Source organism: Mustelus asterias, chromosome 17 (genome assembly GCF_964213995.1).
Source record: "Mustelus asterias chromosome 17, sMusAst1.hap1.1, whole genome shotgun sequence".
Lineage (NCBI taxonomy): Eukaryota > Metazoa > Chordata > Chondrichthyes > Carcharhiniformes > Triakidae > Mustelus > Mustelus asterias.
The window spans coordinates 89,227,320-89,253,259 of NC_135817.1; positions in this window are offsets into that span (position 1 = coordinate 89,227,320).

Below are 25,940 nucleotides of genomic sequence, written 5' to 3' on the forward strand. Positions count from 1 at the left end.
AATTCTCCTGCTCCTGGTTGTCAGGGATCTCCATTTCTCTTCACAAATCTTTTTCTTTTTATATACTTATAGAGGCTTTTACAATCCGTTTTTATGTTCCTTGCAAGTTTACTCTCACACTCTATATTTCCCTCTTAATCAACCTCTTAGTTGTGCTTTGCTGAATTCTGAACTGCTACTTTTTCTGGCAACTTTATAGAATCCTCTTTGTATTCTAATAATGTCCTTAGTTTCTTTTGGAAGCTGTTTTTCTTGTGTTGTTGTGCCAGAAAGGGATGTGTAACTTTTGTATTTTTTTTATTTGTTCATGGGCTGTGGGCCTACCTGGCTGGGCCAGCATTTATTACCCATCCCCCGGGGCATTTTAAGAGTCAACCACAATGCATACATTTGTTTCTTAAATATTTGCAATTGCCTATCCACCATCATGTCTTTTAATAAAATTCCCCAATCTATCTTAGCCAACATCTACCTCATACCTTCATAGTTTCCTTTAGTTTTAAGACCAGAGTTTCAGATCGAACTTCTTAACTGTCCACCTTCATAAAGAATTCTATTATGTTATGATTACTGTTTCCTAAAGGACCCTGCACAATAAGGTTAATAATTAACCCCTTCTCATTGCATCATGCCAAATCTAGAAATCTTGTTGCCTCGTTGATTCCTCGAACTGGTCTAAAAAATGATCTTGTGCACACTCCAGGAATTCATCTTTTGCAGTAATGTTGCTAATTTAGTTTGCCCAATCTATATGCAGATTTAAGTCACCCATGATTACTGCACCACCCTTGTTACATGCATATCTAATGTCCTGTTTACTGCCATCCCCCGTATTACCACGACTGTTTAAAGGCCTATAGACGCTAATGTTTTCTGCCCCTTGTTTATTCTTAGGCTGATTCTACATCAAGATGTTCTGAGCCAATATCCTCACTCAGTATTGCACTGATTTCATCATTAACTAACAACACCACCCCACCTCCTTTTCCTTTTTGCCTGTCCTTCCTAAATCTGAGTATCCTTGTATATTCAGTTCCCAGCCTTGGACACCCTGCAGCCATGTCTCCGTAATCATAATTGTATCACATTGGTGTGTACCAATTTGTGCCATTAATGTGTCTACCTTATTGCGAATGCGCCAGGAATTTAGATTTGGTGCTTTTAGATTTGTCTTTTTAATGTTTTTATACATAGTTTTTTGGTACTATGGCCCTATTTGCTGCCAGCCTTTTTTACTTCTGCCATCCACTTTTGCTTTCTACCTTTCTGTCTTTCATTTCTATCTTTGATTCCCTCTCTTCTGTCTCCTAGCCACTCTAGTTTAAATCCTCTCCAACAGCACGAGCAAATTCCCCTGCGAGGATATTGGTCCTGTTCTTGCTGGGATGCAACGCGTACAGCTCATACAGGTCCCATCTTCCCCAGAATCAGTCTCAATGATTCAGGAACCAACTCCTGGTGGATTTCTCCAGCCACAAATTAATCTGATATGTTTGCCTCTTCCTCCTCTTGCCAGCGCATAGCACTGGGAGTAATCCTAAGATTAGGGCTTGCTTTGAGGCCCTGCTTTTTAATTTATTTGATTTATTTCCTCGCTCTCTATATTCTGCTTTCAGGACATCATTCCTTTCCGTTGGAACTGATCTGGACCACAGCACTGGCCCTCTTGGACAGTGTTGGAGGAGCTGGTTTTTCAGAGGAATGTATCAATCGCCAGGTCCGTGGCTCAATGAGTGGATCACCTTAATCCCTCCTCATCAAACTCCCTCAGTCACCAAACTCCAACTTGCGCGCTCAACTGCAGTACAAAGTCAAATTCCAGTTTAGCTTCTGGTCAATGGTAGCCCCCAGGAGGTTGACAATGGGGGATTCTGTGATGGAAATGCCATTGAATATCAAGGGGGCAATCTCACCCCCACCCCCTCCCTACCTCAGCCCCATCTCTTTTGTTTCCTTTCTGGTTCTACACTATCAGATTGCTTGTTTGACAACCAGTACTGGATGAGCAGAATTTTATTTTATTGTTTCAGTTGGAAAATATTATGGTTTACTGGCCAGCAAAAAGACTGAACTTGAAAATAACATAACCATGTGGCATAACGTCTAAAGTAAATGCTCACAATGTTTGATGTCGGGCTGTAGGGTACAGTTTCAGACAAACTGTTCTGTGTGCAGTGTTCTTGGAAGGATTGCTGTCAACTTTTGCAGTGTTGGCAGAGTTTTTCCCCCTAATAGTTTTTGAAGCAGAATTCAATTTGATGGGTTATGGAATTGATCTCTGCACCCCATCAAAAGGGATTCTATCTCTTGTCGTTTCCTTCTTTCCACTCTCCTCGTTAGCAGTGGCAGAGACTACATACACCTTTCTGCATTTCGGAATCCACAACAAGTTGTCAAGACAGTAATAAAATACGCACTGCTCATTTCAGTGTCAGACTCGCAGTTCAATAGCTCTTCATGCTTATTGATAGAGCTAAGAATTCTCGTCAGGAGAGCACTGTATGAATTAAGTAAAGTGTAATTCAAATGTTCAAGGTCAACCTCTTTCTTTGACAGATCTCTATTATTGTGCTCCATAACCGTCCTTCCTCCTATTCCTACAATGGAAAGGAAGGTTTGCTTCCCCAGCCTTTTGAAAGGCTCTCTGGGCTTTGATGCTGTTATCATTAAACAAGGTCAACCAATTGTAAAGCTCCAAATCAGCCTCACAGATTCAGTCATCATGTGGTCTGAGGAGCATATCAGAATTCCTTCATGCTGTCAAACTTAGTTTAAGCTTTCAGGCAGTTATATACTTCTTTTGGTTTATATCTCAATGAGATTTGTGCAACTTTAGTTTATTTTTGTGGTTTGTCCGAGCCATGGTTTGCTCCTCTTGCTCCATGTGGGAGGGCGGGTATATTTCCAGTGCCTAGGGCCAGCATGTGTTCGGGAAGTGTGTCCAGCTGCAGCTCCTGGAAGCTCCGGTTTCAGAACTGGAATAGTGGCTAGGGAGCCGCGAGGTGGAAATCATTGTGGACAGCACATTTAGGGAGGTGGTCACACTGCAGCTGAAGGGACCTGAAGAAGAGAATCCGGCAGACAGTTCAGGAATGCCCTGGAGTCTTCGCTTGCAAATCGGTATTCTATGTTTGAGGCTGATTAGGATGCTGGTTCCTCCAAACTCTAGGATGGTGTGTTGCCTCCCTGGTGCCAGGGTCCGGGATGTTACTGAACGGCTGCAGGGCATCCTGAAGGGGGAGGGTGATAAGGCAGAAGTCATGGTTCATGTTGGTACCAATGACATAGGTAGGAAGAGGGATGGGTCCCTGCATCAAGAATTCAGGGAGTTAGGCAATAGACTAAAAAGCAGAACCTTTCGGATTCTAATCTCTGGCTTACTCCTAGTGTCATGTGCTAGCAAGCACAGAAATAGGAGAATAGTGCAGATGAATGTGTGGCTTCAGAGTTGGTGCAGGAGGGAGGGTTTTAGATTCCTGGACCACTGAGACCATTTCTGGGGAAGGTTGCACCTGTACAAGCGGGTTGGTCTACATCTGAACCAGAGCGGGAGTAACATCCTTGTGGGACGTTTTGCTCGTGCTGTTGGGAGGAGTTTAAACCAATTTGGCAGGGGAGGGGACCCAGACTGTTAGCAGAATAAGGGTACAGAATCATACAGCAAAACAAACAAGTCAAAGGGAGTGCAGCTGTATTAACTTCACAGCAGCAGCATCTTGATCAGCTGGGGAAGTGGGCCAAGAAATGGCAAATGGAGTTCAATATAGATAAGTGTGAGGTGTTGCATTTTGGAAAGTTAAATCGAGGTAGGACTTACACGGTGAATGGTAGAACCTGAAGGAACATAAGAACATAAGAAATAGGAGCAGGAGTAGGCCATCTAGCCCCTCAAGCCTGCTCCGCCATTCAATAAGATCATGGCTGATCTGACAGTGGGTTCAGTTCCACTTACCCGCCCGCTCCCCATAACCTTTAATTCCCTTAATGGTTAAAAATCTATCTATCTGTGACAGGAGTATCATGGAACATCCGAGTATCGTGGAACAGAGGGACCTTGGAGTTCAGGTGCACGGTTCTCTAAAGGTGGAGTCACAGGTAGATTGGGCAGTGAAGAAGGCTTTTGGCATGCTGGCGTTCATCAGTCAGGGCATTGAATATAGAAGTTGGGAAGTTATGTTGCAGTTGTACAGGATGTTGGTGACTCTGCACCTGGAGTATTGTGTTCAGTTTTGGTCACCTTGCTATAGGAAATATGTTATTACACTGGAGAGAGTGCAGAAGAGATTTACAAAAATGTTGCCAGGACTCAAGGGACTGAGTTATAGGGAGAGATTGGACAGGCTAGGACTTTTTTCTTTGGAGCGTAGGAGACGGAGGGGTGATCTTATAGAGGTGTATAAGATCATGAGAGGCATGGATAGGGTGAAAGCACTCAATCTTTTTCCCAGGTTTGGGGAATCGAGAACTAAAGGGCATAGCTTTAAATTAATAGAACATAGAACAGTACAGCACAGAACAGGCCCTTCGGCCCACGATGTTGTGCCGAGCTTTATCTGAAACCAAGATCAAGCTATCCCACTCCCTATCATCCTGGTGTGCTCCATGTGCCTATCCAATAACCGCTTAAATGTTTCTAAAGTGTCTGACTCCACTATCACTGCAGGCAGTCCATTCCACACCCCAACCACTCTCTGCGTAAAGAACCTACCTCTGATATCCGTCCTGTATCTCCCACCACGAACCCTATAGTTATGCCCCCTTGTAATAGCTCCATCCACCCGAGGAAATAGTCTTTGAACGTTCACTCTATCTATCCCCTTCATCATTTTATACACCTCTATTAAGTCTCCCCTCAGCCTCCTCCGCTCCAGAGAGAACAGCCCTAGCTCCCTCAACCTTTCCTCATATGACCTACCCTCCAAACCAGGCAGCATCCTGGTAAATCTCCTCTGCACTCTTTCCAGCGCTTCCACATCCTTCTTATAGTGAGGTGACCAGAACTGCACACAATATTCCAAATGTGGTCTCACCAAGGTCCTGTACAGTTGCAGCATAACCCCACGGCTCTTAAACTCCAACCCCCTGTTAATAAAAGCTAACACACTATAGGCCTTCTTCACAGCTCTATCCACTTGACTGGCAACCTTTAGAGATCTGTGGATATGGACCCCAAGATCTCTCTGTTCCTCCACAGTCTTCGGAACCCTACCTTTGACCCTGTAATCCACATTTAAATTTGTCCTACCAAAATGAATCACCTCACATTTATCAGGGTTAAACTCCATTTGCCATTTTTCAGCCCAGCTTTGCATCCTATCTATGTCTCTTTGCAGCCTACAACAGCCCTCCACCTCATCCACTACTCCACCAATCTTGGTGTCATCAGCAAATTTACTGATCCACCCTTCAGCCCCCTCCTCTAAGTCATTAATAAAAATCACAAAGAGCAGAGGACCAAGCACTGATCCCTGCGGCACACCACTAGCAACCTGCCTCCAATCCGAAAATTTTCCATCCACCACCACCCTCTGTCTTCGGTCAGACAGCCAGTTACCTATCCAATCGGCCAACTTTCCCTCTATCCCACACCTCCACACTTTCATCATAAGCCGACCATGGGGGACCTTATCAAACGCCTTACTAAAATCCATGTATATGACATCAACTGCCCTACCTTCATCAACACACTTAAGACCTCAACTTTAAGAGGGGAAAGAATTAATGGGAACCTGAGGAGCAACAATTTTACACAAAGGGTGGTATATATGTGGAATGAGCTCAGTAAGAAGTTTAACAACACCAGGTTAAAGTCCAACAGGTTTATTTGGGAGCAAAAGCCACACAAGCTTTCGGAGCCCCAAGCCCCTTCTTCAGGTGAGTGGGAATTCTGTTCACAAACAAGGCATATAAAGACACAAACTCAATTTACATGAATAATGGTTGGAATGCGAATACTTACAGCTAATCAAGTCTTTAAGATACAAACAACGTGAGTGGAGAGAGCATCAAGACAGGCTAAAGAGATGTGTATTGTCTCCAGACAGGACAGCCAGTAAGACTCTGCAGGTCCAGGCAAGCTGTGGGGATTACAAATATTGTGACATGAACCCAATATCCCGGTTGAGGCCGTCCTCATGTGTGCGGAACTTGGTTATCAGTTTCTGCTCAGCGACTCTGCGCCGTCGTGTGTCGTGAAGGCCGCCTTGGAAAACGCTTACCCGAATATCAGAGGCCGAATGCCCGTGACGCTGAGAGACTTTGCCGTCGCACCTCTCTCACACTCCTCAAACACCTCGTACACCAGCTCTACAGCAAACGCCGCAGCCTGGAAACCAAGAGACTACCATTGACATGTGGAATGAGCTACCAGAGGAAGTGGTTGAGGCAGGGACATTGACAACATTTAAAAGGCATTTGGACAGATACATGGATAGGAAAGGTTTAGTGGGATATGGGGCAAATGCAGGCAAGTGGGGTTAGCTTAGGTGGGCATCTTGGTCAGCATGGACCAGTTTGTGCCAAAGGGCCTGTCTCCATGCTGTAGAATCTCTGATTCTATGAACCTTCAAGGGAATAAGGCGAGGCTGGATGATGAGGCTGGGTGACCTCGACTTTAATCTCAGGCGTATTGCTGGTAAAATGGATGAGTTGAGGGCAATGATTGACACGTGGAAGTGTGACAGAGTAGCTATCACAGAGATGTGGTTGGGGAAGGGGTGGGATTGGCAAGTCAACATTCTGGGGTATAGAATCTTCAGGCGAGACCAGGGAGGAGGTAAAAGAGGAGGAGGTGTTGCATTATGAGTTAAGGAGTCATCTACTGCAGTAAGGAGACCTAATATCAAATGAAGCTTTGTGGGTATAGCTCAGGAATAAAAAGAGGCAACTACATTGTTAGGTGCTTATTATAGACCCCCCCCAGATAGAGCAATATTGAGAAGCAAGTATGTGCACAATTCACGAAAGTGTGTAAAAAATAACAATAGGGTAATTATAGTAGGTGATTTCAACTTTCCCAACATTACATAGAACATAGAACAGTACAGCACAGAACAGGCCCTTCGGCCCACGATGTTGTGCCGAGCTTTATCTGAAACCAAGATCAAGCTATCCCACTCCCTATCATCCTGGTGTGCTCCATGTGCCTATCCAATAACCGCTTAAATGTTTCTAAAGTGTCTGACTCCACTATCACTGCAGGCAGTCCATTCCACACCCCAACCACTCTCTGCGTAAAGAACCTACCTCTGATATCCGTCCTGTATCTCCCACCACGAACCCTATAGTTATGCCCCCTTGTAATAGCTCCATCCACCCGAGGAAATAGTCTTTGAACGTTCACTCTATCTATCCCCTTCATCATTTTATACACCTCTATTAAGTCTCCCCTCAGCCTCCTCCACTCCAGAGAGAACAGCCCTAGCTCCCTCAACCTTTCCTCATATGACCTACCCTCCAAACAAGGCAGCATCCTGGTAAACTAGGATAGATATAGTGCTAAGGGCTGTGTTGGAGTGGATCTCTTGAGAAGTATAAAGGAGAACATTTTGACCAATATGCAGAGGATCCAACATGGGACAGCTGGACCTGATTCTGGGGAATGAAGCCAGACAGGTTTTTGAGGTAGTGGTAGGGAAGCATTTTAGTGATAGCAATCACAACATGGTTAGATTTTCTCTTGTTGGGTGGAGATGGTCATTTTCTGGCGCTTGTGTGGTGCGAATGTTAGAAACATAGAAAAACTACAGCACAAAACAGGCCCTTCGGCCCCACAAGTTGTGCCGAACATATCCCTACCTTTTAGGCCTACCTATAACCCTCCATCCTATTAAGTCCCATGTACTCATCCAGGAGTCTCTTAAAAGACCCTATTGAGTTTGCCTCCACCACCACTGACGGCAGCCAACTCCTCTCGCCCACCACCCTCTGTGTGAAAAACTTCCCCCGAACATTTCCCCTGTACCTACCACCCAGCACCTTAAACCTGTGTCGTCTCGTAGCAGCCATTTCCACCCCGGGAAAAAGCCTCTGAGAGTCCACCCGATCTATGCCTCTCAACATCTTATATAACTCTATTAAGTCTATTGCCACTTGTTCCATTTGGACATAGACTGATTTAGTACTTAAAGAATTGTGAATGGTGCTAATCATTGTGCAATCATCAGTGAACATCCCCACTCCTGACCTCATCATGGAAGGTAGGTCATTGATGAAGTAGCTGAAGATGGGCCTAGGGCACTACCCTGAGGAACTCGTGTAGTGATGTCCTCAAGTTGAGATGATTGACTTCCAACAACCACAACCATCTTCCCTTGTGCTAGGACTTGATGTCACAATACTTTTGCAAACTTTATTTTTGCCTGTGGTGAATTCAGTCTTGATTGATTGGATGATCCTTTCAGTTATAGAAGTGTTACATTGTATTTTCTACACAGGAAGAGACCATTCAGCTCAGAAACTTCACACCCGTATCTGCTCAAAGAACAAAGAGAACAAAGAACAATATAGCATAGGAATAGGCCCTGCGATCCACCAAGCCTGCACCAATACACGGTTTCCATCTCTCAGGCACACGAACGGGAGGTGAACGATCAAGATACACTTTGAACATTGCTAACGTGTCCTGCTTCCACCACCTCCACTGGCAGCGTATTCCAGGCACCCACCACACTCTGTGTGAAAAACTTCCCTCGTTCATCTCTCCTAAACTTACCACCTCTCACCTTAAATCTGTGCCCTCTTGTAGTGGACCTTTCCACCCTGGGAAAAAGCGTCTGACTATCCACCCCATTCTAGATCTCTCATAATTTTGTAGACTTCTATCAGTTTCCACTCAGCCTCAGTCTTTCCAATGAAAACAATCCAAGTTTATCCAAACTCTCCTCATACCTAAAATCCTCCAGACCTGGTAACATCCTGGTAAACCTTCTTTGCACCCTCTCTAAAGCATCCACGTCCTTCTGGTAATGTGGTCACCAGAACTGCATGCAATATTCCAAATGCAGCCTAACTAAAGTTTTATACAGTTGTAATATAACTTGCCAATTTTCATACTCAATGCACCAGTCGATGGAGGCAAGCATGCTGTACAGCTTCTTGATTACCTTATCCATCTGTGTTGCCAATTTCAGGGATCTGTGGAGCTGTCCGCCCAAATCCCTCTGCATGTCAATGCTCCTAAGGTTTCTGCCATTTACTGTATAATTCACACCTACATTTGATCCTCCAAAATGCATCACCTCGCATTTGTCTGGATTAAACTCCATCTGCCATTTCTGTGCCCAAGTCTCCAATCTATCTATATCCTGTTGTATCCTCTGACGATCCCCGGCACTATCAGCAACTCCGCCAATTTTTGTGTCATCCGCAAACGTACTAATCAGACCACCCACATGTTCCTCCAAATTTTCCTTCTGCTGCTCAGCTCCCAACCCTCTTCATTTAACATGAACAATCTATCTTTCTAAAGGGGAGATTTTCCGGGCCGGCTTGTTCTGAATGAGAATAGCAATGGCCCGAAGAATTGGGAGTTGGCCAGGTTGGCCGGGTGACAAACGCATCGCGATGCCCCTGGCCCACCCACCCGCTCTATATATTCAAATTCACTACGTTGAATATAAGCCCCATTCAAAAAGCTCTCGGTTTCCACTCGCCTCCCCACTGGGATCTGCACCAGGCAGGCTTTCACACAGGACCTCACAAACAAGGACAAGCAGGCATGAGGTTTATTAGACCCGACCCCTACTCAAGCCCTCTTGTCCTTCAGACACTCCACACAGCACCCCTACCCCCTCAGACCTCTCTCCCCACTTAGCCTCCCTTCAGGCCATGTGCCTTGGCAGTAAGAAGTTTAACAACACCAGGTTAAAGTCCAACAGGTTTATTTGGTAGCAAAAGCCACACAACCTGGTGTTGTTAAACTTCTTACTGTGTTTACCCCAGTCCAACGCCGGCATCTCCACATCTTGGCAGTACCAACAGTGCACTACCCCCGACACCCTGGTGCTGACATACTGGTCTGGCACCTTGGGACCCAAGAGGGCTCAAGGAAGTAGGTCTAGTGGCCATTTGCTCTTCTGCTGCTGCCAGGCTGCGAAGGATGGGTCCCTTAAATGTCCTGGGGTTGGGTTGGCTTGAGCTGGGGGCAAGGGATTGACCTCATCACTCTCCCCCGAGATGGGACTGTCGTGGCTGGATTGCCCCTTCTAGCCCTGGCAGACCTGAAGATCACCCCTGGCATAGTGATTTCAGGCAGCTCTCTGCTCAACATCTGCATTCCTGCCTGCCAACTGTGCAAATTCTGAAGCGGTCAGGTCACTTTAACCTCCATGCTCCCCGGTCACCTGGCAGGATTTTAGACACTGCAGCACTCTGTTCTGCAGCAGAGACTTCCCTGTCTCCCTGTCAGAGCTGCAGATGTGAGCAGATCCCTTTGAAGTCCTGTAGTTTCCAGTGTAATTTCACCTGCGGGGATGGTGGGGGTGTAGTCTAGGTTTCCCGTTGGCTTGGGCACTGAGTCCCAGTTCGGGAGAATCACAGCCTGAATGTGTCACTCACTCACTCGCTTCATTGCTTTCTCTTTAATAGATCATTAGGACCAGCCCAGTTTTGAGTCGGTCTAGGCCTGCAGCTCAAAATTCAACATTATTGACTTCAGATTGTCTGATTCAGAGCTGTCACTGAGTGACCAGTTTGGGAAATGGAAAACCTAACAACAGTACAGCAGATTTGTGAAACATTGCTGGGGCAGAGAAGAGGGAGTTTCAACTGCTGGACGGGGCCTGGAACTGCTTGATGCTGACATCAGGGTTGGAATTTTAATGCCTCCCCCAGCCGGGAATCGGGACAGGCGAGGCTCGCAGAACAGAATTCTCCGTTGGCCTCGGGAGGGACAGGGATTTTACGAGCCTTGCTTGAGCAAGGTCGTAAAATCCCATCCCAAAACTCTTAGAAGTGTTCCACTTCCCTTTTACAATGAGCACAAGTAGTTTGAAACAACAGAGGTTTCCCCAGAAATATTCCAGTCAAGTGAAGTTGTGTCGGCAGAGTATCTGTCCTTGTACCTGGGGTCAGCAAAGAAAAAATGAGTAAATTGCTGCCTGGTCAGGTAATTGCAGGACTTTGCTGTTATGTCACATTGTTATTTGGAAACTCAAGTAGTCTTCGATCAGCAGTAGGTGGATCTGATTTGGAACTTCACTTGATTGGACTTTGGCATAATTCCAAGCATTAGGGGTTGGAGCTATGATTAGTGACACCTTTGTGATATATGCCAAATGTGGGAAGCTGACAATTAAACAATTTTAATGTCAGTTTGGTTACTGTGTTTGACGAGAGCCTCAAAAATTCTTCACAAAGGGAGTCAAAAATGATAACAAGAAAATTTTTAAATGATACAGGTTTCTAAATTTGTTTAATTTTCAGTTTTCGCATTCATACTTGCAAATTATGGCAAGGAGTTAGTGTATAAGAAAATAAGAAGATATAAACGGGTGGCATAATGGTTAGCACTGCTGCCTCACAGCGCCAGTGATCCGGGTTCGATTCTCGGCTTGGGTCACAGTCTGGGCAGAGTCTGCACTTTCTCCCTGTGGGTTTCCTCCGGGTGCTCTGGTTTCCTCCCACAGTCTGAAAGATGTGTTGGTTAGGTGCATTGGCCGTGCTAAATTCTCCCTCAGTGTACCCAAACAGGTGCTGGAGTGTGGCGACTAGGGGATTTTCACAGTAACTTCATTGCAGCGTTAACGTAGTATTAGTGTGACACTAATAAATAAACCTAAAAAAAACTTATAAACTAAGAGTAGGAGTGGCCACACCATTTGGTCTGTTGATCATGGTCTCCTGTCTCAACTCCACTTTCCCTGTCTCTCCCCAAAGCCCTTAATTTCCTGAGAGATGAAAAATCTGTCTGTGTCAGATTTAAATACATTCAATAATGGAGGATCCTCAACTCTCTGGATAGAAAGTTCCAAAGACTCACCATCCTCTGAATGAAGATATTTCTCCTCACCTTGGTCTTAAATGAATAACCCTTGATACTGAAGTGGTGTCCCTTTGTTCGAAAATCCCCCAGCCAAGGGAAAGAACCTCGTATGTTACAATGAGATCGCCTCTCAGTTTTCTAAACTCTGGACAATATAGACCAAATTTACTTGACCTCATCATAGGACCCTCTCATTCCTGGATTACTCATGGTGCCGTGTGCTAATGAGTAAAATGAGATTAGCTAAATTGGCCTTGCAGGGAGCTAACATGAAAGCAGTGGGCCAAATAGCCTCTTGTGCTGTAACCATTCCAAGTATCTGACTCACTTATCCCCAGGAAGTTGTAACAAATTTACCTTCCCTTTACTCACGAGCTAATGCAATTGTGTGGTGTGGTTATTTCTCAATGATTTGCTTGGTCTTATACCTTGTCTCAGTGCTAATCCACGAAGCAGACCAGGCTCCTTTCCGGAATTTAGTCCACCTTTTCCAGCTGATGATATGATTTGAGAGACTTGATTATTAATTAAATCCTTCTGCAAAACAGAATGTCTACATAAATAATGATATTTTATCAATGTTTTCTTATCTGCTTGTTGATATTTCTGACTGCCTTAATAACTATATCTGTTCAAAATAAAGATCTATATCATTTTATAAATTCTGTCCAAACGCTATCTTATAAGAATCAGATAACTTGCACATAACTGGAATGTTCAATGATGTGGGAACTATTTTTCAAAAATAGTCTATTACAGAAAAACACAGTGAACTGATATACAAAGAACAAAGAACAAAAAACAGTACAGCACAGGAAACAGGCCCTTCGGCCCTCCAAGCCTGTGCCGTTCATTGGTCCAGCTAGACCATTCGTTTGTATCCCTCCATTCCCAGACTGCTCATGTGACTATCCAGGTAAGTCTTAAACGATGTCAGCGTGGCTGCCTCCACCACCCTACTTGGCAGCGCATTCCAGGCCCCCACCACTCTCTGTAAAAAACGTCCCTCTGATATCTGAGTTATACCTCGCCCCTCTCACCTTGAGCCCGTGACCCCTCGTGATCGTCACCTCCGACCTGGGAAAAAGCTTCCCACTGTTCACCCTATCTATACCCTTCATAATTTTGTACACCTCTATTAGGTCTCCCCTCATTCTCCGTCTTTCCAGGGAGAACAAGCCTAGTTTACCCAATCTCTTCTTATAGCTAAGACCCCCCATACCAGGCAACATCCTGGTAAACCTTCTCTGCACTCTCTCTAAAGCCTCCACGTCCTTCTGGTAGTGCGGCGACCAGAACTGGACGCAGTACTCCAAATGTGGCCGAACCAGCGTTCTATACAGCCGCAACATCAGACTCCAGCTTTTATACTCTATACCCCGTCCTATAAAGGCAAGCATACCATATGCCTTCTTCACCACCTTCTCCGCCTGTGCTGCCACCTTCAAGGATTTGTGGACTTGCACATCTAGGTCCCTCTGTGTTTCTATACTCTCGATGGCTCTGCCATTTATTGTATAACTCCCCCCTACATTAGTTCTTCCAAAATGCATCACTTCGCATTTATCTGGATTAAATTCCATCTGCCATTTCTCCACCCAATTTTCCAGCCTATCTATATCCTGCTGTATTGTCCGACAATGTTCATCGCTATCGGCAAGTCCAGCCATCTTCGTGTCATCCGCAAACTTGCTGAATACACCAGTTACACCTTCTTCCAAATCATTTATATATATATATCACAAATAGCAGAGGTCCCAGTACAGAGCCCTGCGGAACACCACTGGTCACAGACCTCCAGCCGGAAAAAGACTCTTCGACTGCTACCCTCTGTCTCCTGTGGCCAAGCCAGTTTTCTACCCATCGAGCCACCTCTCCTTGTATCCCATGAGCCTCAACCTTCTTAACCTACCTGCCATGAGGGACTTTGTCAAATGCCTTCCTGAAATCCATATAGACGACATCTACGGCCCTTCCTTCGTCAACCGTTTTTGTCACTTCCTCAAAAAACTCCACCAAATTTGTAAAGCACGACCTCCCTCTGGCAAAACCATGCTGTCTGTCACTAATGAGATTGTTCCGTTCTAAATGCACATACATTCTGTCTCTAAGAATCCTCTCCAACAACTTCCCGACCACAGACGTCAAGCTCACTGGCCCATAATTTCCAGGGTTATCCCTGCTACCCTTCTTAAATAACGGTACCACATTCGCTATCCTCCAATCCTCAAGGACCTCACCTGTGTCCAACAAAGAGACAAAGATTTCCGTCAGAGGCCCAGCAATTACATCTCTTGTCTCCCTGAGCAGTCTAGGATAGATGCCATCAGGCCCTGGGGATTTGTCAGTTTTAATGTTACCTAAAAAACCTAACACTTCCTCCCTTGTAATGGAGATTCTCTCTAATGGGTCAACACCTCCCTCTGAGACACTCCCAGTCAACAAGTCTCTCTCCTTTGTGAATACCGAAGCAAAGTATTCATTTAGCATCTCCCCTATTCCCTTGGGTTCTAAGCATAATTCCCCTCCTTTGTCCCTGAAAGGTCCGACTTTTTCCCTGACAACTCTTTTGTTCCTAACATATGAATAAAATGCCTTAGGATTCTCCTTAATCCTATCTGCCAAGAACATTTCGTGACCTCTTTTTGCCCTTCTAACTCCCCGTTTGAGTTCTTTCTTACTCTCTCTGTATTCCTCCAGAGCTCCATCTGTTTTCAGTTGCCTGGACTTAACGTACGCCTCTCTTTTCTTTTTGATCAGATCCTCAATTTCCCTGGTTATCCACGGCTCTCGAATCCTACCTTTCCTATCCTTCCTTTTTACAGGCACATGCCTGTCCTGCAGCCTTATCAACTGTTCCTTAAAAGACTCCCACATACCAGACGTGGACTTAACCCCGAACAGCCTCTCCCAATCAACGGCCACCAATTCTTGCCTAATCCGGCTATAGTTAGCCTTCCCCCAATTTAGCACCCTACACTTAGGACAACACTCGTCCTTGTCCATTACTATCCTAAAGTTAACAGAGTTGTGGTCACTATTTGCCACATGTTCCCCGACCGAAACTTTGACGACCTGACCGGGCTCATTTCCCAGAACTAGATCCAGTATAGCCCCCTCTCTAGTTGGGCTATCTACATACTGTTTCAAAGAACCTTCCAGTACATATTTTACAAATTCCTTCCCGTCCAGACCCCCAGCCCTAAGCACTTTTCAGTCTATACCAGGGAAATTGAAGTCTCCCACTACAACAACCCTATTTTTTCTGCACATATCCAGAATCTCCTGACATATCCGTTCCTCCACTTCCCGTGGGCTGTTGGGTGGCCTGTAGTATACCCCCAGCATAGTGATTGCACCTTTCCTGTTTGAGCTCCACCCACAGCGACTCATTACATGACCGCTCTAAATTGTCCACCCTCTGCACCGCTGTAATATGCTCCCTAACTAATACTGCTACTCCCCCACCTTTTTTAGCCCCTCCTCTGTCTCGCCTAAAACACTTATACCCCAGAATATTCAGCTGCCAGTCCTGTCCTTCTTTTAACCATGTCTCCGTCACCGCAACCACATCCAAATTCCACGTAAGCATTGAGGCCCTAAGTTCGTCTGTCTTACCCGTTACGCTCCTCGCATTGAAGCAGATGCACTCCAGACCTCTAAGCCCACTCAGGTCATCCTGCTCCAGAATGCTCTTCTTCTTATCTCGCCTTGCCCTGGCCCCCAGCTCGACCCCAGCCTCAGTACTTACTGACCTACTGTTTTGATCCCCACCCCCCCTGCCACACTAGTTTAAACCCTGCCGAAACACTCTCGCAAAACTCCCAGCCAGGATATCTGTGCCCTTCCAGTTAAGGCGAAACCCATCCTTTCTGTACAGGTGCCATCCTCTCATGAAGACTTCCCAATGATCTATGAATGTGAAACCCTCCCTCTTGCACCAGTCCTTTAGCCACGTGTTCAATTGTAGAATCTCCCTGTTCCTGGCCTCACTAGCACTAGGCACTGGGAGCACTCCAGAGATTGCTACCCTAGAGGCCTTATTTTTTAGCCTAGCACCCATCTCCCTGAATTGCTCTCATATAGTAATGATCAAACCCGTAACACAGATATCAACTTTTCATTCCATTAACTGATGCATGCAAGCTTTTATTAATATTTATAGCTCTTAAATATTATTTCCTGCTTCTAACAGCATCAGTCTGGCTTGTTTCTATATGTAAATTAATGCAAGCCAATTTTTAGAAATTATTTCATGAGATGTGGGTGTCACTGGGAAGGCCAGAATTTGTTGCCCACCCTTAGTTGTTCTTGAACTGAATGACTTGCCCAGTCATTTCAGAGGACAGTTAAGAATCAACCACATTGCTGTGTGTCAGGAGTCATTTGTAGGCCAGATCAGGTAAAGATTGCAGATTTCCTTCCCTGAAGAGCATTAGTGAATTCGATGGGTTTTTTGCCAATCGATGAAATTGTCACTATTCCCGATATATTCCAGATTTGTGAACTAAATTTAAACTAATCCGCTGCCATGGTGAAATTTGAACCCATGTCCCGAGAGCATTAGCCTGGGCCTTCAACTTACTAGTCCTGTGACAATCATCTCCATTTAAATTTGACCTGTGTAAGAAGTGTACCGCATGGTACGTTGTTGCATAAAGTTAAATCTCACGGGATCCAGGGTGAGGTATCTAAATGGATACAAAATTGGCTTCTTGACAGAAGCCAGAGAGTGGTTGTAGAGAGTTGTTTTTCAAACTGGAGGCCTGTGACCAGCGGTGTGCCTCAGGGATCAGTGCTGGGCCCACTGTTATTTGTCATTTATATTAATGATTTGGATGAGAATATCGGGGGCATGGTTAGTAAGTTTGCAGATGACACCAAGATTGGTGGCATAGTGGACAGTGAGGAAGATTATCTCCAATTGCAGCGGAATCTTGATCAATTAGGCCAGTGGGCTGACGAATGACAGATGGAGTTTAATTTAGATAAATGCGAGGTATTGCATTTTGGTAGATCGAACCAGGGCAGGACTTACTCAGTTAATGGTAGGGCGTTGGGGAGAGTTACAGAATAAAGAGATCTAGGGGTACATGTTCATAGCTCCTTGAAAGTGGAGTCACAGGTGGACAGAGTGGTGAAGAAGGCATTCGGCATGGTTGGTTTCAACAGTCAGAACATTGAATACAGGAGTTGGGACGTCTTGTTGAAGTTGTACAAGACATTGGTAAGGCCACACTTGGAATACTGTGTGAAATTCTGGTCACCCTATTTTAGAAAGGATCTTATTAAACTAGAAAGAGTGCAGAAAAGATTTACTAGGATGCTACCGGAATTTGATGGATTGAGTTATAAGGAGAGGCTGAATAGACTGGGACTTTTTTCTCTGTAGCGTAGGAGGCTGAGGGGTGATCTTATAGAGGTCTATAAGATAATGAGGGGCATAGACAAGGTAGATAGTCAATATCTTTTCCCAAAGGTAGGGGAGTCTAAAACTAGAGGGCATAGGTTTAAGATGAGAGGGGAGAGATACAAAAGTGTCCAGAGGGGCAATTTTTTCACACAGAGGGTGGTGAGTGTCTGGAACAAGCTGCCAGAGGTAGTAGTAGAGGTGGGTACAATTTTATCTTTTGAAAAGCATTTAGATAGTTACATGGGTATGATGGGTATCGAGGGATATGGGCCAAATGCGGGCAATTGGGATTAGTTTAGGGGTTTAAAAAAAAAGGGCGGCATGGACAAGTTGGGCCAAAGGGCCTGTTTCCATGCTGTAAACCCCTATGACTCTAAGTTCAAATTTCAGGTGACATATTAAATGTAAGAAGAGAAGACACCCAAAGGATATCAACGTAATGGGATGCAGTACCTAAAAAATAGGGATATGGAGAGAAGGTTGGATTGAGAGATATGAGGAGAAGGTGGAACGGTGGTATTGAAGGATATGGGTAGAAGGTGGGATTGAGGGATGTGCAGGGAAGGTGGATTGGTGTGTTTGAGTGATATGAGGAGAAGGCAGTTAGGTGGGATTAAGGGATATGAGGAGAAGGCAGTTAGGTGGGATTGAGGGATATGAGAAGAAATTGGGATTGAGAGATATGAGGAGAAGGTGGGTAGGTTTAAATTATTGAAAAGCTTTGTTGAATCTTTTCCTGTTCCTGTATTTATTATTCCTGTTGCGCGTTGCATTTTCTTTTGCTATTGTGCACAAGTTAAAAGGCAATGAAAAATGTCAATAAAATGGAAATGACAAAGCCACAGAACTAATTAATATTAAAAAAAACTCAAGCTGTCTTCTCTTCTGAATCACCAACCAGCTGATCGTTGCACAGTTACAATTCATGACCTTCAGAAAATATTTAATGCATCTAGAAACATCATCGGCTGGGTAATAAACTCTGCCAATTATAAGTAGATTGTTGAATGTGTAACAATCTCTTTTGAACCCAAGTAAAGGAGCATCATGATTTCAAATGAGGATATGTCAGTATTCCAATATTTACGTATATGGATTATAGATCACACAACATAAAGCTTCACTCTCGGCTTCATGTCGACGTGTAGATGATGCCAGAATTTACAAGTAATTTGTGAAGTTGTGTGCACGCTCCAATTAATCTCGCTATACTACACATTTTCTGTCATTGTGATGTTTTGTATTTGAAACCAAAGCTCATCATGCTGTCTCCTCCTCAAGCTCTTCATTTCTCAAGATAATAAATCTGTGGAGTTTGTACATTTTGCTTAATTCCATTTCATTCTAGTTACCCATGCTGGAACCAACACCGCATGGCCTGAGCATTGTGATGGGCTTTTAATTTTACATGCATCTTCAAAATCATCGACCTTCTTCCACACTTCCACAGAAAAGGTCACTCCTTAACCTTTCATACTGGCTCCTCCAACAAAATACATCCCAGTAATCCACTTCCTGTCTTCTATCCTGTGCATGGGGTCAAGAATGAACTAGCTAGATGGATTAAGAACAGGCTTGGCCATAGAAGACAGAGGGTAGCGGTGGAAGGGTGTTTTTCTGAATGGAGGGCTGTAACTAATGGTATTCAGCAGGGATCAGTGTTTGTAATACATGTAAGTGATTTGGAAGAAAATGTAGCTGGTCTGATTAGCAAGTTTGCGGATGATACTAAGATTTCTGGAGTTGGGGATAGTGATGAAGATTGTAAGAGAATTCAGCAGGATATAGATAGACTGGAAAACTGGCGGAGAAATGGCAGATGGAATTTAATCTGGACAAATGCGAGGTGATGCATTTTGGTCGATCCAATTTAGGTGGGAGCTATAAAAAACATGGCAGAACCATCAGGAGCATAGACACACAGAGCGATCTGGGAGTACAGGTCCACAGATCCTTAAAAGTGGCAGCACAGTTGGAAAAGGTAGTGAAGAAAGAGTATGGCATGCTTGCCTTCATCGGCCGGGGCATTGAGTATAAAAGTTGGCAAATTATGTTACAGTTATACAAAACGTTGGTTCGGCCACATTTGGAATACTATGTCCAATTCTGGTCACCATACTAACAGAAGGGCATGGAGGCTTTGGAGGGAGTACAGAAAAGGTTTACTAGGATGTTGCTTGGTATGGAGGGTATTAGCTATGAGGAGAGATTGAATAAACTGGGATTGTTCTCCCTGGAAAGACGGAGACTCAGGGGTAACCTGATAGAAGTTCATAAAATTATGAGGGGCATAGATAAGAAGAACAGTTGGAAGCTTTTTACCAGGGCAGAAATGACAATTACAAGGAGACACAAGTTCAAGGTAAGGGGGGAAATGTTCAGTGAAGATGTGCGGGGGAAGTTTTTTACACAGCGGGTGATTGGCGACATTTAAGACTTATCTGGATAGATACATGAACAGGCGGGGAATAGAGGGATACAGATGGCTGGTCTCGATAGGACAATGTGATCAGCGCAGGCTTGGGGGGGGAGCCGAAGGGCCTGGTCCTGTGCTATACTGTTCTTTGTTCTTTCTTACCCTTGCTCACTTCCACTGACCCTTATCCCACAGTACATTAATTTGAAATTATTTTTTCCTCATTGACTCCGGCCCTTCCTTCTATTTCATCATCAGTGTCAGGGCTTTCATCCAATTAAAATTTACTTCCAATTTTTTTTTTCTCAATCGAGACTCGGTACACACAGGGTGGAATTTTCTGGTGGGATTCTCCGCTCCCGCTGTAGTGAGCAGAGATTTGGCTGAGCCCAAAATTCTCCACCCTTGTTGGCAGTGGTGGAAGGGCCTGGAGAATTCTGGCATGGTCTCGAACACTTGTGTCGAGCTCTGCTTCCCATTCTCTCTCTGCTGATGGTTTTTAAAAAATATTTCCGACAGCTCTCCTCACCTTCAAAATCTCACCTGATCAACTGTCCATGCCTTCACCCAACTCCCCTCTTTCTCTCCATTCCTTTTTTGATCTGAACCATACCTCAAAAAGCACCACTGAAGAATGTGGCTACATTAGGTAAACGTAGAAATACAAGTTGTTGCTGAAATGTCCAGTCTTCCCCAACGTTCAAATCTTTTCCCTTTCAAGTATTTCATCAACTAGTTTTTATGTTGTTTTTGAATCTGCTTTCACCATCCTTCCCGGCAATGCATTCCACATCGCAACAACTCACTGAATAAAACAAATCTCCTCATAGAATCCTACAGTGCAGAAAGAGGCCATTCGGACCGTCGAGTCTGCACCAACCACAATCCCAGGCCCTATCCCCATATCCCTACATATTTATCCACTAATCCCTCCAACCTATGCATCCCGAGACACTAAGGGGCAATTTAGAATGGCCAATCAACCTAGCCCGCACATCTTTGGACATCTCACCTTTGGTTCTTTAGTCAGTCATCTGAAATCTGTACCTCTGATTAACTGTCCTTTATGTCATTGGAAATAGTTTCTCCCCATCTGTTGAATACCTACATTATTTTGAATACTTCTATTACCTCACCCTTTAACTTTCCCTATTCCAGGGAGAGTAATCTCAGCTTCTCTCATCTTTCCATGTAACTGGAGTTTTGAATCATGGTCCATCATCAAGACATTTCATGGATAATAACTTGAAACCACAGATTAGTGGGAAGAGTAATGTTGATGAACAGGTGTGACACAGTCTCCAGCTGCTTCTGCAGCTTTTCGTCCGATAAACCAGAAGAAGTTCATTACAAAGCTCTTTGAAGGAAGACAAAAATAATTACAATAAAGGAAAGATTGAAAAAATACACTTGAAATATCAAGTCATCTTTCTTGTGATGTTGCTGCAGATTATTTTGGTCCATTGGAGTGAAAAAACTTCATAAGCTGGAGTATAATTATCCATTTCTTCTTCTGGGCCCCATTGTCCAAAATCAATCAGGCATGACCAGAAAAATGGCATCATATCAATCCTGTAAAATTAAAAACAATCTGGAAGGGTATGTTATTGAATGTTTAAGTTGTCAGGTGAAAATGCAGGAGAGTGAACTGTAGGTGTAGTGGCCACATTTCAACTCAGAACTCAGCTTTGATTTTCTTACTCTGCTCCATGGACTAGGCTCAACTGCACTGGTAGCTTGGGATGGAGTTGTTCCAAATTTTCCAGTGGAAGTCTCTGTCCATGGGAATGAAACTAAAAACTGATAGTAAGCTCTTAAGTGGGCTGCATCTTGCCATTATAGGGGAAGTTAGCATGGTGACAGGTCAGCGGATTAATTGGGGTAGTTCAGCAGAGAAATGTGTACTGCAGCACAGCTTGCAATTTAGGGATCTGAAAGAGCTGCACCAAAGGAGAACTGCCCTGTTTGGGAAGAAGGCTACACCTCGTAAAAAGGCATCTGCAATGAGGAGGTCATTAACTGAGTCAATACAGTTGCCCAGATTACTTGTACCTGCCTCCAAAGAGAAAGGCAAAGGACATTCAGCAAACTTACATTTTAAATGTGGGACCGATTAACTTTTCCACAGTTAATCTAGAAACTGCCACAAGATTTTGAGGTACCAGTAGAAGCATTATGATAGGAATCTATATAGCATTCTCACTTTTGAAGGTGAGCATGGCAGTTGAGAGTCAAACCTGAGGCACTCAAAGATAGGTAGTACTCTGCCTTTTGGGGGTTCCTCAGTGGAGTCAGCAGCTATGAAAACAGATGATAACCCTGTCCTTCTAACACTCACCACCCAGAATCCCAGAGATTACTTACTTGGTGTACAAAAATATGAATGTACGAATTTAACTCTTCAGTTGTATTCACCTTATTCCAGTTTGCTGATGGTTCAGCGAGTAAGGAAACATTTATTACCTCAGTGCTTCTGCTTTGTATTCTGGTCATAGCTGCTGAAAATCTCTCAGTAGAACCTCTTTCCTCGGTCTACCTATGTTGTTGGTATCTACATGAACCACAACTATTGAATCTCCCCCTGCCACTCCAAGTTCCTCTTCAGCCCAGTGTAGATTTCCCAAATCCTGGCATCGGACAGGCAACACAGCCATCTAGACTCACATTCTTGGCTGCAGAGAACTGTGTCTATTCCCTTGACTATACTGTCCCCTACTACCAGTGAAAGTCAATTGTTCTTAATTATTGTGAAGTTAGTGTTTGTAAAATTAGAAAAAAAAACTTGTAAAATGCTAAGAGTTGTAAAACTGTTCAAAAAGGTAGTTTTTTTTTGCTATGCTTAGAGAGTTAAAAGTGATGCAGGCGCGGATACAGTACACAGAGAGCACAGAGTGAAATATTGTATCGCGAGGCAAGGCAGGAGTGCTGCCAAGACAACAGGTTGTTTTTGAATTTTAACCAATCAGTTTAAACTAGGCATTTGAGTAACAGCAGCCTATCAGATTTGAATTTGATGTTTTGGTAACCTGTAAAGCAATCCTATCGTGGGGATTTTGGTATGTCATGAGGGGTATAAGAGCCAGCTCCCAGCTCCAGAGAGCCAGACGACAACTGCCTCTGCCACAGCTCACAGCTTGAGAGAGAGAGAGACATAGCCAGCAACTGTCTCTGCTAGCGTAACAGCCACATTTATGTCTAAAAAGAAAGCATCATCTCGATGATGAAGTGAGAAGAAATCAGCAAAGAAGACAGAAGATTCTGGAAGACAACAAACCTGGTTGAAATTTGAGAGTGACGAAGAATTCTATTTTTTTTGTTAATAAGTGGGAATTGGGTTTATCTAAACAGCATTTCATTAGAATAGTGTTTTATTTAGAACATAGAACATCGAACCTCACAGCGCAGTACAGGTCCTTCGGCCCTCGATGTTGCACCGACCAGTGAAACTAATCCAAAGTCCATCTAACCTACAATATTCCAATATCATCCATATGTTTATCCAATGACCATTTAAATGCCCTTAATGTTGGCGAGTCCACTACTGCTGCAGGCAGGGCATTCCATGTCCTTACTACTCTCTGAGTGAAGAACCTACCTCTGACATCTGTCCTATATCTATCACCCCTCAATTTAAAGCTATATCCCCTCGTGCTCGCCATCACTATCCGAGGAAAAAGGCTCTCACTATCCACCCTATCTAATCCTCTGATCAGCTTGTATGCCTCTATTAAGTCACCTCTTAACCTTCTTCTCTCTAACAAAAACAACCTCAAGTCCCTCAGCCTTTCCTCATAAGACCTTCCCACCATACCAGGCAACATCCTAGTAAATCTCCTCTGCACCCTTTCCAATGCTTCCACATTCTTCCTATAATGCGGCGACCAGAACTGTACGCAATACTCCCCAAGTGCAGCCGCACCAGAGTTTTGTACAGCTGCAACATGACCTCCTGGCTCCGAAACTCAATCCCTCTACCAATAAAAGCTAACACTCCGTACGCCTTCTTAACAACCCTATCAACCTGGGTGCCAACTTTCAGGGATCTATGCACATGGACACCGAGATCTCTCTGTTCATCCACACTACCAAGTATCTTACCGTTAGCCCAGTACTCTGTATTCCTGTTACTCCTTCCAAAGTGAATCACCTCACACTTTTCTGCATTGAACTCCATTTGCCACCTCTCAGCCCAGCACTGCAGCTTATCTATGTCCCTCTGTAACCTGCAACAACCTTCTGCACTGTCCACAACTCCACCGACTTTAGTGTCATCCGCAAATTTACTAACCCATCCTTCTACGCCCTCATCAAAGTCATTTATAAAAATGACAAACAGCAGTGGCCCCAAAACAGATCCTTGCGGTACACCACTAGTAACTGAACTCCAGGATGAACATTTCCCATCAACCACCACCCTCTGTCTTCTTACACCTAGCCAATTTCTGATCCAAACCGCTAAATCATTTTCAATCCCATGCCTCCGTATCTTCTGCAATAGCTTACCTTGGGGAACCTTATCAAACAAACGCTTTACTGAAATCCATATACACCACATCAACTGCTTTACCCTTATCCACTTCTTTGGTCACCTTCTCAAATAACTCAATAAGGTTTGTGAGGCACGACCTACCCTTCACAAAACCGTGTTGACTATCCCTAATCTAGATAATTAGGGATATCCCTTTCTAGATGATTATAAATCCTATCTCTTATAATCCTTTCCAAAACTTTGCCCACAACAGAAGTAAGGCTCACTGGTCTATAATTACTAGGGTTGTCTCTACTCCCCTTCTTGAACAAGGGGACAACATTTGCTCTCCTCCAGTCTTCTGGCACTATTCCTGGAGATAATGATGACATAAAGATCAAAGCCAAAGGCTCTGCAATCTCCTCCCGAGCCTCCCAGAGAATCCTGGGATAAATCCCATCCGGCCCAGGGGACTTATCTATTTTCACACTTTCCAGAATTTAGTTTGTTATTAGTTTTGTTAGCCTGTTCACTGTTAGATAATAAAGTGTTACTTGTTGCTTTGACAGAGTCTCAGGTAGTTATTTTGATTTAACCACTAAAGGTTGCAGAAGCGCCAATATTAATCCTTCTCACACACTAACAGATTCTGAAGGGAGGTTCTCCTCTTTGAGTGGTTGAGTGTTAGTTCTCAGAGAAGAGATCAACATCCTCCTTCATAACATAATCAACTGCATAGGCATAGAGGCCATTGAGTCATAGAGGTTTACAGCATGGAAACAGGCCCTTCGGCCCAACTTGTCCATGCCGCCGAGTTTTTACCACTAAGCTAGTCCCAATTGTGCGCATTTGGGCAATATCCCTCTATACCCATCTTAGCCATGTAACTGTCTAAATGTATTTTAAAAACAAAATTGTACCCGCCTCTACTACTACCTCTGGCAGTTCGTTCCAGAAAGCCCACTGAGTGAAAAGATTGCCCCTCTGGACCCTTTTGTACTTAAACCTATGCCCTCTAGTTTTAGACTCCCGTATCTTTGGGAAAAGATATTGACTATCTCCCTTATCTGTGCCCCTCATTATTTTATAGACCTCTTTAAGATCACCCCTAAGCCTCCTACGCTCAGGGAAAAAAGTCCCAGTCTATTCAGCCTCTCCTTATAACTCAAACCATCAGGTCCCAGTAGCATCCTAGTAAATCTTTTCCGCACTCTTTCTAGTTTAATAATACCTTTCTATATAATAGGTGACCAGAGCTGTACACAGTATTCCAAGTGTGGTCTTACCAATGTCTTGTACAACTTCAACAAGATGTCCCAACTCCTGTATTCAATGTTCTGACCAATGAAACCAAGCTTGCCGAATGCCACTCTGTCAACTTGTGACTCCACTTTCAAGGAGCGATGAACTTGTACTCCTAGATGTCTTTGTTTTATAACTCTCCCCAACGCCCGACCATTTACTGAGTAGTTTCTGCCCCGATTTGATCTACTAAAATGCAACATCTCACATTTATCTAAATTAAACTCCATCTGCCATTCATCAGCCCACTGGCCCAATTGAACCTCTCTCTCTTTTAAAAATATATTATAAAGTAGCATTAAATTCTGTAGTTCATTAATTCTCGACTCACGCAGGATAGGAGACCATTTTGTCCATC